Source organism: Lissotriton helveticus, chromosome 4_1, assembly GCF_964261635.1.
Source record: "Lissotriton helveticus chromosome 4_1, aLisHel1.1, whole genome shotgun sequence".
NCBI lineage: Eukaryota > Metazoa > Chordata > Amphibia > Caudata > Salamandridae > Lissotriton > Lissotriton helveticus.
The window spans coordinates 1,037,426,394-1,037,446,821 of NC_136063.1; positions in this window are offsets into that span (position 1 = coordinate 1,037,426,394).

Here is a 20,428-nt window from a genome sequence, read left to right on the forward strand (position 1 = left end):
TACCTGTTCTCATAGGCCAGAATGGGCTGTTGGAATTGTTACACTCTATGATCCCAACAGACTCAGGGACCACGGTAGAAATTCAATTTTAGTATGCTTGAACTCAGAATAATAAAATACATCTTTTAGTAAAGTTTATTTTAATATCCTGTGTTTGCAAATACCACTTTTAGAAAGATGGTTTTGCTTGCCTCACCATTTCAGCCCGCCTCTGCTCTGATGTGTATCTGCTGTCTGGTTTCTGTGTGTGACAGGGCTGGGGAATTCCAGGAGACAGGCTGGGGCTGACAGGTGGTGAATAGAGAGATTACACCAGGATGGGTGGGGGGAGAGCCCCTTGACTCTGAATAGGGCTGTGCTCTGCCACCTCAATACTGGCTCCGCCGCCTGGGGAGCGTCTGATGTCTCTGCCCTGCACCTTGTGAAGCGAGAAGGGAAGGGGAAGACTGTCAACAGAGTACTCCTGGACGGTACTTGTCACCACAATGCTGGCTCGACCTCCTGCGGAGCGTCTGATGTCCCTGCCCTGCACACTGAAAGAAGAAGCCAGAGTCTGCAAAACAAAGTGCTCAAGGACTGAACTGGATTAGGCAAAGGCCCCCCTGGCATGAAAGAACAAAGGATTGTGGGGATAAAAGTAGGAACCCTGCTCCTAAGAAATCAGATCCTGCTTTGAACCAAGGAGAAACCTCTGCCTGAGGAGAAGGAACCGGGAAATCTGAAGGAGGAAGACTGTCCCTGTCCTGGGGGATTGGCCTGGAGTGGTTGCCTTGCTGCCAAAGGAGAGGAAGAACCTACAAAGACTTGCTACTTTCCAAAGACTTGCTATTTTATAAAAAAGACTTGTTCTTCAAAACATTGGGCTCTTCTCCTGCCTTCGCTAAAGAGCTGCTGGACGGCCTGTGTCCGTGCCCGCTAAAACCGTCGCCGAGTGCGCCTCGCCCCCCCCTTGCCGCCTGGAAGCCCGTACCGCTGCTGCCCTACACCGTGTGTCTCCGCTGATCTTGAAGCGGGAGTTCTCACCGTACGTAATTGGGCCGCTCCGCACCGTGCTCCACTTCCCCCCTTGCTTGAGCCGCACCGCCACTGCATTCAGCCCCCATGGACTACGGAAACGCTTCGCCCAGCAAGGTACGGTTCGTACGATCGTAGTGTACTAAAACCGCACCGCGCTGACATCCTCCGAGGCCGTGCCGCACTGCCAGAGCCGCCCAGTACATTGCGTACGGGCCGCTAAGTGCTGTGCTGTCCGCCTCGAAGAAAGCCTCTTCCCATCCAAGTATGGCTCGTACGCTGTAAGCACACCGGACCGCAACGCCCTCCTAAGCTCCTGAAGCCATCCCGCCCAGTATGTCTCGTACTGCTTGTGGAAGTGCCGGACTGCCCGCTCCAGAAACCGAAGGTATGGCTCGAACGCCGCACCACGTCACAAACTCCGCTGAGACCCGGAATGCCCGCATCAAATCTCTGTGACCCCCCCGCTCTATGCCGCACTCAGAAACACCACCCCGAGCCGGGACCACAGCGTAGAGGGGCCGCCCACTCTCCCAGGCTGCTCCACGACCCACACGCCGCCTACGAGCCGGACTCTCCCCAAAAGGTACTGTTTTCACACCCCGCACCTACATTGCGCACGCTTCGGGCCGGACAGGCCCCAACGATTGTGCTTGCCTTTTCTTTGACACTGTTCATTTTCCCGGCGGAGTTGGACAGAATGCGCAACGCGCACTAAAGAAGAAGATGCGCTTGTTTAAAGAACCTTTTTGACTAAACAGTATTGTGGCCTCATTAGTAACGTTATTATGGTCTTGTGATAAGCCTGCTTTAAGTATAAATATAAAGTACCTATTTTTATATAAAAACACGCCTAGTGTCCATTTGTGGTGTATTCGTGGGTTACTGTAAGTGATCATAAATGCTTAACCAATAACGGTCTGAGGACTAGCCTTGTCTGCTCGTGCCACGCAACCTAGAGGGTGAGCAGGGGTTATTTTAAAGAGTAAGTCCTTTGCCCTGACTAGAGGAGAGGGTCCCTGCTTGTCACAAGTACTTACTTGTGCCAACCAGAGACCCCCAAATCTAACATTGGAGGCAGCGATGAGGATTTAAAATTTGCATTTATGATTTATGTACAGTGATTGTTGAAAAACCACATAGTGAGTTCAGACCAATAACGCAACCGCATACTTGTTGATTTTTGTTTTTCTGGGAGATCTCCATTTTTTTAAAGAAGTCATGCCTGGTTCACTCAATGGAGGAAGGGCAGCCTCTGTAATCTCTGTCATTGAAGGAATTGACTTGGAAGAGGAAAACTTAAAGAGCTATTCCTTAGACCAGCTGAAGGGCTTCTGCCTCAAGTTTGGAGTTTCCCCATCTGAATGTAGAAACAAGACCCAATACCAAAAGGCGCTGAGGGCCTGGATTGAGTCAAGAGCACCTGAGAATAGAGTGGAAATTGAACCACCAGGAAGCATCCATGATTTTGGCAGAGTCCTGTCGCCAGAGGAGTTGGCAGACAGGACGGCAACCAGGGCACAGGAAATGGAGATGGCAAAACTTAATGGACAAATGGCAATGGAAAGCCAAAGGTTGGCAATGGAAGAGAAAAAGATCCAATTGGAACATGAAATGAAATTGAGGGAGCTGGAGCTGAAAGCTAAAAGTTTAGAAACTACTCCCTCTGGTGGCAGAGCATCGCCAGTGCAGGTAGAGTCAAGGGTGTACATGCCAAAGGATATGGTGAAATAATATTTTAAAAATTATGACATAGGGCAGTGGTTCAAGGCCTATGAGGTAGCCATGTCTTCCCACCGGGTCCCTGAGAGAGATTAGGGAGCGGGGTTGTGGGGGCGGGACACACTGCTAGATTTACATTCTGAAGTTTATAATTCGTACCTACACATGAAGGAAGCTTTGATGACCAGGTATGGGTTAACTCCTGAATTGTACAATCAGAGGTTATGGGGTTGTACAAAGATTCCTGGGAGTACCTATGTTGAATATGTGACATTTATCTGCAGAGCACTGGATGGTTGGGTGAAGGGTAGCAAAGTGAATGATTTCCATGGTCTCTTTGATTTAATTGCATGGGAGCACTTGTCTAATAATTGTTTTCCTGAGCTACGCCAGCACCTGATTGATAGCAAGCTGACTAACCCTAGGAAGCTTGCTGAGGAGGCGGACCGCTGGGTCAGCACCAGGGTCCACAAGGGTCAAGTGGGAGGCTTCGCCAAAGGTGGGCAGGGTCCCCAGCAGAAGAGTGGGGGGGACAAGGGTAAACAGAGGGAGTTTCAGAAGAGGCCACAAAGTAGTCCCCAAGGGAAACAAGGGAAAGGTTCTCAGCCTCACCCACCCTAGAAACAGACCGGGGCCCTGACAGGTACCCCTGTTCAAAGAGGGCCCCCAAAGTGTTAGAAGGTGAACTGGGTCATTTTGCCAATGATCTCAAGTGTCGCTTGTTTTGTAAACCAGCACCCACTGGTGCTCCGCCCGGCAAATAGCCAGTGTAGCCTTTGGGGAAGAGGTGGAAGTCCAAGGTGGGTGGGATCCAGTTCAGATGACCCTAGTCTCTTTAGTAGACAATGAGATGGTCCCTGAGAACCAACTGCCCCCCCCAATACTCAGAAGTATGGGCAGTGGGTGACCATCAATGGCCAAAGGGTGGAGGTTCTTAGAGATACAGGAGCCAGTGTGACTGCTGTCAAGCAGCACCTGGTGTCTCAAGAGCAGGTGATCCCCCATGCATTCTGCCATGTTGTCAATGCTGACAACACAGAGAGTCGTTTTTCTATGGCTCAGGTTCCCTTTGAGTGGGAGGGGGTCTCTGGTACTCTTCAAGTAGCTGTGAGAACTGCCATGCCTGTGGACTGCTTGCTAGGGAACGACTTGGAAACTTCACCTTGGGAGAAGGTAGAGAAAAAGACTCACCTCCGAATGGTGGGTCTGCCTGACTGGACGTGCCCGACCACCCGGTCAATGGCAGCCATTAGGGGTGCTCAAGAGGTCCTGGAGCCTGAGGGAGAGGCCCAGGAAAGGGCCTTAGAGAGAAGGTGCAGGAGGCGCGGGAAACCGGCCCCTTAAGTTTCCACGGCCCAGGAGGAAGCAGACCTTGAGGGTGATGCCCTGGAGCCTACCAGGGACAGATCGCTGAACTGGGGGGCCTGCCTGAGCTGATCCATTGGCCGCAAAAAGGAGGCCCCTCCAGGGAGGAACTCTGCAGGGAGCAGAAAGAATGCCCTTCTCTCGTGGATCTGCGGCAGCAGGTTGCAGATCAGGCTAGTGGTGATCAGTAAGCATGGGCGGATTTTGCGGATTGGCAATCCGCGAACTTGCGTATTTACGGATTTGCAATCCGCGAAGATCCGCGAACTCTAGCGGATTTGCGGATTTTTCCGTTTTTTGTGTTGGCGCGTGTTCGCGCCGATTTTGGGACAAGTTCGCAATTGCGAACTTACTTTTCGGCTTGCAACGGCCGCGACTATGTTGTTTCTACGTCTGGTTTATCATCACAGGTTCACAGCACCCTCTGTTTCACCACTGCCACCCTCTGGGACACCCATGCCACCCTCTAGTACATCCTCACTGGCACCTATTAGGTTTATTTATCACTGTAGATTATGGTGGTTGAAAAAAGCAAGCACACCTGCCCTTCTTCAACTGCCATCAATTAATTTGTGTTTCATTAATGTGTCAGTAATTTTGAAAGTTCCAGTCTGGCTGGCACCTGCTTCCTTCCTTATCTGTAATTTGCTTTTTGTTGCAGTGAAATTTATTTTTCACAGGACCTTTATGGTGCTATTCTATGAGCCTGCTGTTTGGGTCATAGCAGGGTCATAGAATAGTTGCAAACTCTGGAGGGGCCCATCAGGAAGCACTACCTTGAATGTTACTAATGTTAAGTTTGAACTTTTGCACCTGCTCATTGCTTTCAGTTTAGCTAAAATCGTTTTTTCTGCAATTTCGCGCGTTTTTTGGGGCGCGAATCCGTGCGAGATCGATTTCGGAAGCCGCGAATACGTGCGAATACAAAATTGTTTTTGTTGCGACGTGTATGTTCGCGTGATCTTGCGCGTGTTCACGAGGCGCTTCTAGCTATACGTTTGCCAAGTTACCCTATCGGTCGTACACGGGCGCGGCCATCTTGTTGGCGTGACGTAATTCCGTTTCCGCCCGCTATGTGTAATCTCGCAAAGTGTGCTGCTCGCTAGTACAATTTCGCGCGTACTCGCAAGGAAAATCTCGCGCGAACTTACCCACGCGGTCGTGAACGGGCGCGGCCATCTTGTTTCTCATTCATTGCTATGGTTCTGGGCATGCTTTCTCTATCCTCTCTCAATCTCTGCCATCCTTTGCTTGTTTGAAGTTTTTTTGATCTAATTTTACTTATTATCTAACCCTCTATTTTTCTAGCTCTATATTTTTGTGTTTTCTGCAGCTTTTAGTTACTTTTAAACTACTTTTTTAAACTCTTTTCTTTTCTTCTTCACTATTCTATTTCTTCTTTATCATTTAAGTTTATTTCTGCCCAGACCATGGTAAAGGGAGCCGGGAAGCACCCTGAGAAGGGGAAGGGTCCCGCACCCCGTGCCCGGCTCCCGTGCGGGCGTTTAAGGGGGGAGCAAGTGGTCCCGAGGGAGATCTTCAGCGCGGAGGAAGTGGCGGCACTGATCTTCCACGTCCAGCGCCGCCTCCCCAAGACGATCCTGGGAGGCGGCAAGATCGCGACCGGCTATGGCATCCGGGAGCGTCGCAAGCGGTGGGAGAAGGTGTGCCGGGCCATGTACAAGATCTCTGGGGTCCGGCGCACATATAACCAGGCCACCCACCGCTGGACCGATGTCATGGACCGGGAGCGGGACTTGCTGGACGCGCTCGGCGTAGAGGTCCCCGGGCTTGGTGAGTAGTAGTAGTAGTACATTTACTACTCTGTTTTATCCTGCTCTGTTATTTGCAAATCTTTGTTCTTTACCAAGAGCAATAATGCTGCCGATTACATTGAGGTAAATTATATTTCAAAATCTTCTATGCATTTCAGGTGCACTGCTCTCCTTCTCAGTAGCCTTGCTTGCTACTATGCTTCTTTGTTTTGTATGTTGTGTTCAGAAGCATTTCATTGGCCTGAGAAATTATGTATGAGTGTACTGTAAAGAAAAGAACTGCGTAATGCTAGACAGTAAGGGTCATATTTTCAATTACCGGCGCATCCCTGCAAAGTAGCAGGGATGCGGCAGTAATTGTGTGCCATGCCACCACCACCCATTGGCCCAAAACGTCACAGAAGCCTTACGCATCTGTGCCGTAAAGGCAGCGCATTGCTGGAGTTGCGTGCCAACGATGGCGCAGCTCCAGCAATGCTCTGGGGTACCCTATCTCCCCAATGCTGCATCAAGCCGTACGTCGGCTTCAAGCGCGCAGGGTTTGAGTCATGCATCATTGTCCTAAAAGTGACTGATTGACATCTTGTAGATTTCCCTCAGCCACTTTTAGGATTCGTTCCTGCGCAGGTACGCCCTCCCTTGCGCCGGAACGCCCCCTGATGGCGCAGGGCTTTACAACGTGATGCATCGCCCATATGCCCATATGTGTTTTTTTTTTTAATATATACGCCGCACCAACACCATGGCGAGTCTTTTGTTCTGCCGCTGCGTCAGAAAAGGCACGCAACAATGGAGGAAAATCAGCCGCAACTTCCGCAAGGGACTTATAAATCAGCCCCAACAGACTGAAGTCCAGTCCTTCCTTTAGACAGTCACATGGCTATAAGAAGAAATAGTGGCGTGGTGGCGGGTGGATTGATAGTTTGAGTATTCACTGATCTGCAAGCAGGATGGACTTTGTCTGTCACGTGTTGCGCACTGCTGCCTGCAGTGCCAGGCCTAGGCAAACCTCTTTAGTAGTCTGTTTATTGAGTTACATAGGAACTTTCTAAGTCAACGTTCCGCAAATCAGGCAATACGAATAACGTAGTATACCACATGAGATAGATCCCGTGGAATAGTTGTCTATCTATTTGCTATTTTTCCAAAATATGTTGTTATTGTTCTTTTGAAATGTTTGATTTGGTTGAAAAATCTCATCCATGTTTTCTGGTTTTTCTTTCTTTCATGTTGTACATCAGATCCCCCCAAGGGCAAGAGGACACAGGAGGAGGGTGCTGAGGATGCAGGCCAGGATCGGGCAGGCGAGGGCTCCTTTGCTGGCCCCAGTAAGTTTACATTTTAATAAACAGTACCTATTTTTTCCTAGCGTTCCTCATTCGATTTTTTCTAAATCGTCTTTGATCTTCTTGTAGACTGGATATAAATTCTTATCCTGCCTCGAATATGACTCCCTGTGGTATTACTAGACTATTCTTATTAGTCTGTCTGTGTAGCTAACTAAGATTGGACATTTGGCAATTCCATTGGACTCCCATTATATTCAGCAATACCTCTATGCACTGTCTCCTTACTGACTAGATAGTGTGGCAGAGTCATTCAGCTCCCGAAGTCACCGATTATAGATCCCCAATGATCTCTAGATTATCGTACGCAGGACAAGAGAGTAGTACGGAGTCACAGCACAGTCAAGAAGTGTCAGAGGCACTCATGCTTGCAAAAATTCCAAAACCTTTAGCTCATCCACTCTAGTCTAGAGGAACAAAAACCACAGAGTCTATTTAAGTTTAAAAGCTTTATTAAAAGTAAACACATTTATTAAAATCTACTTTGTCATAAAACTATTTAACTGTAAACGGAAAAGTGGTTAGTGCTGACGATTAATTGGACACATTTCTTGTGGTCGAGCCGAACTCTCACCTAGTTTGAACTTGATCCTGGTCGTGTTCTTAGGACTCAGGAGTCAAGCTTCTGTCTGTTAGGAGAAAAAGTGGTGCGTGTTAAAAATCAAAAGCAAGCATTCATCAGTTGTGCATAAAAGTGCAGCAAGACAACAGCCTTCCCTGGAAAATGGGACATTTTTACTATGGAGTAGACAGTCACAAATTATTACATTGTATTCTGTTTTTTTAACATTTCTCCTAGACCAAATATTATATAGTAGTGAGTGGTGTATTCTAACATTCTTAAATGTACTTTGTAGGTGTAACATCTGGTGACGGGGCCAGCGCGGAGGTGGCTGTGTTGGACCAGGACTCGGAGGCCTCTGGGGAGGAGGCGGCGGTAGAAGAGCTGGCGGCCGTTCCTGTGGGGGATCAAACGGTGGTGGCGGAAACAGGTAAGCTATATATTCCTTACTTATTGAGATTGAAGACTGCATAGTGTGCTTTCTGCACGGGTGTATTACAATTACAAATCAACCAGGTAGTAGCCTCCTCGAAATGTACTTCGACTTAGCTGTGAAGTTTTTGGTGAGAAGAATCCCAATAAGTTCTTAGACGAACGTGATGGATGGGATGAACGAAAAGCGAAAGAAGGGTGTAAGTAAGTGGGACGCGAACTTGTATGATGGCTGGCAAAGAAGAACGATATGTGTTTGCTTGGACCCAGAGGTGGCTGGGAAGGAAAGAATATGGTATGGTGCATGGCTGGGTCAATGATGAAGCAAGGATGGGTGGAAGGACAGCAGCCTGGGTGGGTGAAACAGAAACTGTATGTGTGCGTATACTTTGACTGAATGGATGCCTGGAGCATGGTATTCTCTGACTCTTAGATAGCACATGTGTATCTAGAGAGAGTAGATGGTCGCCAGGTGAAGTAAGTGTTACCTTGAAGAGCATGTACCACCGCACCCGCACGTCCGTCCCAGTGCAGGGAAGGCAAGGAAAAGAAATTGTAAATGTGTCCAATACTACCATGAATAGTAGCAGTACTTTGTATTGCGTTTGCATTCACAGCATATATCTGGTTATTACGGTGGACACTCCGTACCTCTCTTAATAACTTTAGTTTACTTGTAGTACGTCATTCATGTGTGGGTGTATCACTGTTCACTCAATATTAAGCAAAGCACCTAAAGTCATCTCATCTGTCATTAAATACGTCCCATGTGAAGTGATAGATAATCAAATTAGTTAGCTTCTTCAGTTTCCTTTTCTAGTACTCATTTGCACTGTAGGGTGAAAGGTAAATTAATTAAGCAGTAGCCCTTGTAACAGAGTATTCTCAGTGCCACCCGTAATAGAAAAGTAATAGCTTCACCACCTGCATGTACTGGACCGGTACAGTAACGCAAGTCTGTCTCACTCATCATGGTGTGCAACTTTTTTTCTCTGGTGCAACTTCACTGTGCTGTGTCCATGTCATTCTGCCGGCTTGCATAAGATAACGTACCCATTTCCCTAAACAAGAGAGAAGAAGAAGAATAAGACTGGTGTACTGTCATAGTCGACTGTAATGGAAGTCCATAGTGGTCGTAGAATTAGTTCATTAAACTACCACTACTGTTAGAGCAAGGATGCAGAAGTGGGAGGTTACATAGATACTGTCCTCAATAGTTATGTACTGTGCTTTCAATTTGCTACTTGTACTCTGTGACCCAACTTTCGGCTCAATCACTTTGTGTTATTAATAAGGAGCATTGGTTACAGACTATGTCTTTCTTTCTTCATATAGTTGCTCCTTCCAAATCAACAACAAGGAGGGAGCAGGCTAGATTGGCCCGGCAACGGAGGCTGGAGGCCACAGTCGCCGAGTATCGGCGGCTGGTGGCCCTGGAGGAGGAGGAGGACACGCAGTCGAGCGGGGCAACATCCTCGACTGTGACCACTGCATCCTCCTCCGTGACTAAGCCAGCGGGACCGAGCCGGGCTAAGAAAGACGACCGCCACCGCCAAGCAACCGAAATACCAGCTGCCCCCCACAGGAGCTGCAAGGAACGCCAACGCCGCCTACGAGTCCGCATGTCCAACCTGGAGCAGGAGGTCCTGAGGTATAAGAACTTGGTTAAGGGCCTCCGCTCCGAGCTTGCCACCCTCCGCAAGGAGTATGATGCCCATGCCGCATCATGCACCAGCACCAGCACCCTCCAGTAGTGGAGTGTCCCTTGCCCTTTTTTTATAGACTTTTGGGGGGTGGGATTTGGGAGTTGGGATCGTTTTGGGACGTTTCAGAGACAATCGTTGGGGTTAGGGTGGGTGAGGGAGATTATTTTGTTAGGGCTAAATAAATATATTTTTCAACTTTATCTGACCATACCTGTTTTTTACTGCTTTTCAGTCTGGTGGGTGGGGGGCGGGGGTGTAACAGTAACTTTGTTTTCCTGAACAGTCGTAGGACTTTAGTAGTACAACCGTCAATCTCTTGTCTACTCCGAAATAATACTCCATTATACTACCTCCCACCAAACGCTTATCTTACCTGTAATTTGTGTTAGAAATTAGGGCTAGGCCCAGGGCTGGCTCCAGGTGAAATGGGGATTAACGTTGTCAATCCTGGGCGGGTGACATTTCCTCATTGCGGTGGTACTAGTGGTGTGACACAGTGGCAGTTGCATGCCTATGGAAAAAAAGAAAACGAAACCTTGTTTGTCCTCCTTACTGTAGCATTACAACGGTTACGGTACGATCGAGAAAATAGCAGGTGACAGTACACTAGAACAGTGCCATAATGTAGCCTAACAAATGGTAAAGTATTTGCTTGCAAGTATAACTAGTACTTGCGTTGAATTTATTTGACATTGGCTACTACTACTAGAAGATATAGTACTGAAGCTGAGTAAGTCTAGAAGATATCCTCGTATTCCTTCACCAGCCTGTTGCTGCTATGACCTTATCCTCCCCAGCAAGTGTGTGGAATTATTGATGTCATTTTAGTCAGACATCAAGCAAAACAACACAGCCCGGGGGAAGAGGGTTAGGGTTTGTAAAATGAATGGGAATGGGGGTTTCTTTTTGGGTAGGTTTTGTTGAGAGAAGAAAAAAAAAGCAGAGCATGGACAAACAATAATTGAAGATACAGAGTTTACAGACAATCTTTGGTTACAAACTAAAGGTAAGCACATGCAGTCACACTCATAGAATAAAAGACAACAATGGATACTGTATCTGTATTGCGTATGTTGTTGGAGTTGTCCTGTTGAAATTGGTAAGTAAGTTGCATGCAGCAAACAATTCCTCTTATTGGCGGCACTCCTCCATTCCAGCTGACGCTTCGTCCATCAATGTGGTGACCACTGACAGAAGAGACACCCTGTCCACTGCCTGCCTGGCGGATGTTGACTGAAACCCGGCCTGTAATTATTGAACGGAAAACAGGAAGTGCTATTACAATACCACTGATAAATAAATAAAAGGTATGTACGCTGTGTGGTTCAAAAAGTGACACTTTGATTTCCCTAATAGACAGTACAATATTTTTGAAATTGCGTGCTCTGTCTGAGTCACCTTTTTAAGGATCAATAAGTATGGCCAAAATATTATAGCGGATCTTTCCCCTCAAGGTGGGTGTACTACTGTGTTTTAGAACAAAATTTGACCTTCCCAGCAATGCTCCCACCAAGACCCTTACTAAAGCCAGTCGCAAAAATGTAGAAGAACCCCAATCATATCTCCAAAAACGATGCCTAGCAGAAAAATGGTTACAAAACGTACTTTGAAAGTAACAGTAGGCCCAAATACAGACCGTGGATTGTATTCAAACCACTTGCAAGCAAGCAAAAGTATCCATAGCCAGCATCGCTCCAACAGTGCTCTACAACAACAGAACCGCGTTGCAATAGAACCCCCCTAAACACATGCAATCCTGCTGCTAGGGCTAACCCTAACGAACCCTAACTTACAAAAAGTGCCAAAACTGGTGTTTCCTTATGGATTTTGTCCAACAAACTTCTAGCCGGTATTAGACCTTCCCAGGAATGCCCCAGGCAAGACCCGCCAACCCACCCGCAAAAAAACACCCGACACAACACCCCCAAACAGCGAAAAAGCTAAATCTCATACTTACAATGTCTCTCGGCCTTCGGTCCAAACGCGGCGCTGTGCAGCTAGGTCGTCATCATCATCAATCATCATAACTCCTGTTTTCCACCACGGATTTCCTGAAAAGCAAATGCAATCAAGATTAGACTGTCGCAGCAGTGCTTCGACAGAGACCCCGGCCGCAACCCACCCACGAACAGCAGGAAGCCCCCCAAAACGCTACATTGAGCAAGATGTCTGAAGAAATGGCAAAAAAAAGGCTGTTTCTTATGGATTTTGTCCAAAACACTTCTATCCGGTATTAGACCTTCCCAGGAATGCCCCAGGCAAGACCCGCCAACCCACCCGCAAAAAACCACCCGACAACACCCCCAAACAGCGAAAAAGCTAAATCTCATACTTACAATATCTCTCGGCCTTCGTTCCAAATGCGGCGCTGTTCAGCTAGGTCATCATCATCAATCATCATAACTCCTGTTTTCCACCACGGATTTCCTGAAAAGCAAATGCAATCAAGATTAGACTGTCGCAGCAGTGCTTCGACAGACACCAAAAATTACACACAAACCCCCGGAACCCCGCCAAAGAGCACCTCAAAGGCAAGCAAGTCAGCAAAAACGGCAAGAAATTTCCACCTCATATTTGGTCCAAAACACTTTTGTCCATTATTAGAGCTTCACAGCAATGGGCCCAAATCCGTCAACTCACCCGCAAAGAAGTACAACACCCCCACAAGTGCTGAGTCTTTCTTCATTGTGCGTAATCCAGCACTCTGCTTGGAGGGAAATCGCAGTCTGGAGGAGGAGGATAGAGGAGCATGTTCTTCAGAACTTGTGAACCTGAGGAATGTAGACTGCGGCACCTTCAAATCAATAAGCAAACAAGTGAAGACAGTTCTGATGATGGTCTTGTTTTTGGGATTAGGTGATTAAAGTTTGAATTAAATTAACTGTGCAAAACAAAGAAAGAGAGACACAAAGCACACAGGAATAAAAGTGAATAAGGACGAAAAAGAAAGTTCTTGATTGATTGTCTCATTTTCAGGGCTCGGTGTCAGGGAATAAGAACAAGATTTCGTCATCATACTCTGCGAATTCAGGCTGGATGAGGTCAGTGGCACCGAACAGAGAAAAAATCCCCTCATCTACGTTGCTGTCCTCCTCGTCTTCATGCGGCGTGCTTTCTCGTACTTTGTAATCTGGTGGTATGAGGTGCTGATTCATCTTGATCATTGTCAGCCGCTCCACATTTTTGGGCGAGAGGCGGCTCCGTTTGGGAGTTACAATGCCACCAGCAGCACTGAAAACATGTTCAGAAGACACACTTGCGAGTGGGCAAGACAAATAGTTTATAGCCAGGTTGAAGAGCTGTGGCCACAATTGTTTTTTGCCATGCCAATACTGCAATGGCTCATCATTAAGGAAGACCTCTGTTGAGTCATTCAGATAGTCCTGCACCATCGACTCAAGGTCATCAACTGTTCCTCCACTTTGCTTACTTTTTGCTCTGCCTGTGACATTTTTTCGAGAACCATACCCCATCAAACTTAGCCAATCCTCCTCCCCAGCCACTGTTAGTGTTGTCATTGTGTGTGGTGCAGATGATCCAGTTGCCGGTGTCTTTAACGGCTGAGAGGTCACTTGTGCCCCAGCCACAGGTGCAGAAGTGGATTCTTGTGACTGCGGATGGCCTGCTGATGCTGATGCTGATGTACTGGCTTCTCCTTCAATAACCTGCCGTTCTTTTTCAAACCTCTTGGCTGACCAGGCTAACCAATGTTTGTACTTTTGAACATCTGCATCAGCGAAAGGAAAGAATGCGTTGTCTGCCAGCGCCTTTTTGTAGCGTGGATCCAGAATAGTAGCACAAATGTAATGCTGATCTGAGTTGATGTTTTGAAGACGTTCATCACCACGTAGGCGATGTAATAATTTCTCAGACAAAATGAAATGTTTTTTTTTTTTTTCATCTTTTTCAAACTCAGAAGAAACCGCCATCAGTTGGTGCTCCAGTATGCACAACAATGGGATAGCTTTTCCCAAATTACAGTCCTCCTGGCTGACTGCACGCGTGAAGAACTCAAAAGGACGAAGCATGTCTGTCAGGCTTTTAACTATGTCCCATTGCGCCTTACTCATCCGCAGGTCCTCCTTCTGAGATGTAGCCTCTGTCAAGAAATAGTGATCGAGTACCGTATACTGCTCATACAGACGCTCAAGCATGTAGAAGGTTGAGTTCCAACGTGTTGCCACCTCCTGGATGAGTGCTTTCACTGGCATTCCACGTTGAAGTAGCAGTCTCCGCAGATGCTTCCGGGCCTTAAAAGAATGGCTGAAATGGTTGCACATTTTGCGGCAGGTGGCCATTACCTCGAACGCTGGACTCTCTTTATCACTCAAGAATTTTTGAACTACCAGGTTGATACAGTGCGCCAAACACGGCACTCTAACATGGTCACCAATGAACATGGCCTTAACTACATTGGCGCCATTATCCGTGGAAACATAACCAATCTTGCGTTTTAGGGGGGATAGCATTGTCAAGACCTTTTTGTCAAACTCTTCCAAAAGGTTTTCTGCTGTGTGACTTTTCTCCAAGCCAAACATGGCTAGTGTTGCATGTTTCCGAGCAGCTTTGAAAACTTGGTCCGGGTCAACACCTGCGTTTAGCTTTGCTTTAACACCTGAAAAAGAGACCCAGTGTGCAGTGATGCACATGTAATCATCGCCTGGGCCACTGGTCCACATGTCTGTTGTCAGATGTATTGTGTGAACAGCACTCTTCTGCAAAGCTGCCCCAATCGCCTGCAGCACATCTTCATGTAGTGCTGGAACCGCAACTCTGGCAAAATAGAACCGGCTCGGAACCTTCCATTTAGGGCAGAGCGTTGCAACTAATTCAAGAAAACCTACCGCTTCTACAAAAGAAAAAGGTAGAAGGTCCACAGCTAGCATTTTAGCCAGCTTAGCGTTATACAGACGCGTCAGTGGGTGGTTGCGTTCATATGGCACGTCTGAAGTAAGCATTGTTCTAATGTTGCCCTGGACCAAGCATTTACGGGCTGATAATGACTTCGTTGACCCAATTTTGCTCGCTGGTGAACTTTTGTGCGTTGGTGTCTCACTCGCTCCAACACTCTTAGTGTGCCTCACATTGGGTGTGCTGCTGACAGGGGTACTGGGTGTAAGGGAAGTGTTTGACACGTCTTCTTCCTGCTCGTCATCATCAGATGAAACATCAACGTTTCCTTGATTTTGGCCTTTCTTGATCGCAGCTAGGTGCGCAAACCATTTGACAGCGTGCTTTCTCTCAAGATGACCACTCTGGCCGCCGGTACCATAGTTGGTACCTGACTTACCACGACTAACTGCAAGCTTACAAAGGGTACAAATGGCAAACTTTGGATTTTTGGGACAAACAGTAAAGAAGTCCCAAACTGGGGACTTGAAGTGTCTGTGGGACCTGGAGGAGGCGGCGATACTGGTGGTGGTGGTCATGAAGCTAATGCCAGATGAAGTGGAGGATATGGATTGCCCAACTTTTGTACGTTTTCCACTTTCACCGCCACTAATTAAGGTCGAGGTTGACGGAGGTCTCTTCTTGCCAGAAAGAAATATGGAAGCGGGACGAGTTGGTGTACTACTTAACTCCAATGATTGTGGTGTTTCCACTGCCTCCTCATCGACAACATCATCATCATCATCACGCGCAGCAGCTCTTCGGGCTAGGGTCAAAATGTCTGTTTGCTGCATGCCCGCTGGGGCTGCAGTGACCTTTATGATGACTGGGTCGTCGTTGGCAGAGTCTTCATCAGCAGCAGTATCCGCCACTTCTTGTTGAGCCTCATCACACTCCATAACTCTGAGACTTTGGACGAGCTTCCTTTTACGCTTAAGTACCTTTGTTGGATCATGGTGTGCCTCACTCTCAGACGGCTGTGGTGCTGGTTCCCAAGTTTGATCCGTATCATCAGAAGGAGGTGTGCTTGAAGAGGATGTAGACACCACCCTTGATCTCTTCCTTGCTAGGGTTGTGGAAGACAATGAAGGATCATCAGGAGGAGTGGCTTCCTCAAATGATACCTCGCCTTGATTGTCGATTTCCTGATGTGCCCCTACTTCGGGAGGAACAACTATTGTGGCCACTTGTGACCCTCCATGCACCTCTGCTTGCGCATCTCCTTGCGCTGCCTCTCCTTCCACATGTACTTGGGCTTGTACTTGCACATGTGATTGTTGTTGCGGCTGTGGTTGTTCAACACTCGTCAGATGAGCTACAACAACCTGTGTTGATTGAGGGACATTGCTGCTGCTTTCTTGCGATGAGCCAACATCACTGGTCGATGGTGATTGAAGAACTATACTGGCTGCCTCTGCAGCACTCAAGGGCTTGGACTTAAGTTGGCGTGGTGGTGGTGGTGGCACTGAGCCCAATGGAGCGGGGGGGGGTGCTGCCAGCTTGGTCCCCAGCAGATCCCGCTGCTGCTGCTGCAGGCATACTTTTTTTTTTACTCCCAAAAAAAGGGGCGGGCGGCACACCAGTCTCCTTGGTAACTTGCTTCTTCTGCTCCTTACTGGCACCTTTCTTGCTAGAGGAGCTACGGGTTACTTTTTTTGGGGCCATCCTCTTCAGAGCAGGTCAGCAGGCAGCAGTTGCACGAGTTGCAGAGGGTTCTGTGTCCAGACGTGACGTCGCGTGACGTTATGCTGCACACACCGCTGCAGGACTTCTTCCTGGCACTGGTGGTTCTCTTGAGTCTTCTTGTGCACCTAAAAGCAATGGAAGACAGAGGAACATCAGTTCAGTTATACACCCCAAAAATTCGACAAAACACAGAAAAATGAGCACAATCCCATGCCATCCTTGATGTTTACATTGAAGACACCCCACAGAAAGACTACGGACATGCAAGTATGCAACACTCACTACCCCTGGGCATAATGGATGAAAAGTAGGCAAAATAAGTGCAGGCCTCAGACACTGCCTCTCCTCAAAATGGCCCCTTACACCCCAGGCACATGTTGCCTGTACCAGCCAGCACTCAAGATGGCCACCACCACCACCCACATGGCCAGTCCACATCAACAGTACACCCCCAAAAAACAGAAAAACAGCCAGAAATCACCACAATCCAACGCCATCCATGATGTTTACATTAAAGAGAGTGAGACCACACCACAGGCACACTCAGTCCATGCACCACCCACCACCCCTGGGCAAAAGGCCACACCAGCAGCCCCCCAAAAACGACAAAAAACAATAAAATAAGCCCAATCCCAGCCCATCCATGGCCTCAATTATGTTTAAATTCAAGAAGACACCCCACAGAAAGACTAGGCCCATGCAACACTCACCACCCCTGGGCAAAGGGCCCCACCAGCAGGCCCAAAAAAACGACAAAAAACAATAAAATCAGCACAATCCCAGCCCATCCATGGCCTCAATGGTGTTTAAATTCAAGAAGACACCCCTCAGAAACACTAGGCCCATGCAACACTCACTACCCCTGGGCATAATGGATGAAAAGTAGGCAAAATAAGTGCAGGCCTCAGACACTGCCTCTCCTCAAAATGGCCCCTTACACCCCAGGCACATGTTGCCTGTACCAGCCAGCACTCAAGATGGCCACCACCACCACCCACATGGCCAGTCCACATCAACAGTACACCCCCAAAAAACAGAAAAACAGCCAGAAATCACCACAATCCAACGCCATCCATGATGTTTACATTAAAGAGAGTGAGACCACACCACAGGCACACTCAGTCCATGCACCACCCACCACCCCTGGGCAAAAGGCCACACCAGCAGCCCCCCAAAAACGACAAAAAACAATAAAATAAGCCCAATCCCAGCCCATCCATGGCCTCAATTATGTTTAAATTCAAGAAGACACCCCACAGAAAGACTAGGCCCATGCAACACTCACCACCCCTGGGCAAAGGGCCCCACCAGCAGGCCCAAAAAAACGACAAAAAACAATAAAATCAGCACAATCCCAGCCCATCCATGGCCTCAATGGTGTTTACATTCAAGAAGACACCCCTCAGAAACACTAGGCCCATGCAACACTCACTACCCCTGGGCATAATGGATGAAAAGTAGGCAAAATAAGTGCAGGCCTCAGACACTGCCTCTCCTCAAAATGGCCCCTTCTTACACCCCAAGCACATGTTGCCTGTAGCAGCCAGCACTCAAGATGGCCACCACCACCACCCACATGACCAGTCCACATCAACAGTACACCCCCAAAAAACAGAAAAACAGCCAGAAATCACCACAATCCAATGCCATCCATGATGTTTACATTAAAGAGAGTGAGACCACACCACAGGCACACTCAGTCCATGCACCACCACCCCTGGGCAAAAGGCCACACCAGCAGCCCCCCAAAAACGACAAAAAACAATAAAATAAGCACAATCCCAGCCCATCCATGGCCTCTATTATGTTTAAATTCAAGAAGACACCCCACAGAAAGACTAGGCCCATGCAACACTCACCACCCCTGGGCAAAGGGCCCCACCAGCAGGCCCAAAAAAACGACAAAAAACAATAAAATCAGCACAATCCCAGCCCATCCATGGCCTCAATGGTGTTTAAATTCAAGAAGACACCCCTCAGAAACACACTAGGCCCATGCAACACTCACTACCCCTGGGCATAATGGATGAAAAGTAGGCAAAATAAGTGCAGGCCTCAGACACTGCCTCTCCTCAAAATGGCCCCTTACACCCCAAGCACATGTTGCCTGTAGCAGCCAGCACTCAAGATGGCCACCACCACCACCCACATGACCAGTCCACATCAACAGTACACCCCCAAAAAACAGAAAAACAGCCAGAAATCACCACAATCCAATGCCATCCATGATGTTTACATTAAAGAGAGTGAGACCACACCACAGGCACACTCAGTCCATGCACCACCCACCACCCCTGGGCAAAAGGCCACACCAGCAGCCCCCCAAAAACGACAAAAAACAATAAAATAAGCACAATCCCAGCCCATCCATGGCCTCTATTATGTTTAAATTCAAGAAGACACCCCACAGAAAGACTAGGCCCATGCAACACTCACCACCCCTGGGCAAAGGGCCCCACCAGCAGGCCCAAAAAAACGACAAAAACAATAAAATCAGCACAATCCCAGCCCATCCATGGCCTCAATGGTGTTTAAATTCAAGAAGACACCCCTCAGAAACACTAGGCCCATGCAACACTCACTACCCCTGGGCATAATGGATGAAAAGTAGGCAAAATAAGTGCAGGCCTCAGACACTGCCTCTCCTCAAAATGGCCCCTTACACCCCAGGCACATGTTGCCTGTACCAGCCAGCACTCAAGATGGCCACCACCACCACCCACATGGCCAGTCCACATCAACAGTACACCCCCAAAAAACAGAAAAACAGCCAGAAATCACCACAATCCAATGCCATCCATGATGTTTACATTAAAGAGAGTGAGACCACACCACAGGCACACTCAGTCCATGCACCACCACCCCTGGGCAAAAGGCCACACCAGCAGCCCCCCAAAAACGACAAAAAACAATAAAATAAGCACAATCCCAGCCCATCCATGGCCTCAATTATGTTTAAATTTAAGAAGACACCCCACAGAAAGACTAGGCCCATGCAACACTCACCACCCCTGGGCAAAGGGCCCCACCAGCAGGCCCAAAAAAAGGACAAAAATCAGCACAATCCCAGCCCATCCATGGCCTAAATGGTGTTTAAATTCAACAAAACAGTTGTATCATGCACCCCTAACCAACCCTGGTCCTACTGGATACTGTGGCTACCCACAATATAATTTATTTAATGTTCTGAAAAAGTTCCAAAATTTTACTTGCAGCAACTGTAATGCCCCAAACAAACTTACTTGTGAAAGTTGATTTCTAATCCAAAAGTGATCCAAAGACAGTCAAAAAGGCCTCAAATCCAAATATCCAGCAGCACCCACAAAAAGTAATCCTTCCAGCTCCAGATCCAAATGAAAGTGACCAGGAGATGGACAAAGCACTGGGAGGAGCCTGCTGGACAGGAACAGGAAGTTGGAGACTGTGGGGCACTTCCTTCCTCCCCCCCCCCCCCAAAATGGACTCCTTGCAAAAAAAAGGCCATGCAAATGTCAACCTGAGGAGTGATTCTGATAAAAATCATAATTTTCTGAAGGTTTATCCTGTTTGCTGGTGATTTTCTTGTGCGAAATTGCAAAATCTCTATTTCGCAAGTGCGAGATTGTTCCTTTCCGCCGCAACTACGTGTTCGCAATTGCGAACTCTCGCGAGGTGTGCTGTGCAAGGTGGCAAGCCGCGAGTACGTATTCGCGGGCGCCAAACTCCCGCGGGAACACGCAGCAAGATCTAAAATGGCGCGTCACTCGCAAAGAAAAACAACTCGGCAAACGCTAAATGACGGAAAGTGAACGCCGTGCACCACGCCGCGCGCCGCAACCAAGCAAAAAATCCGCCGCGAGCGGATTCACGGATTTTCGACAAATTCGCGAGCGTTCGCGGATTGCGGATTTGCCGAAAATCCGAAAAATCCGCGAGCGGAGCGGATTTTAC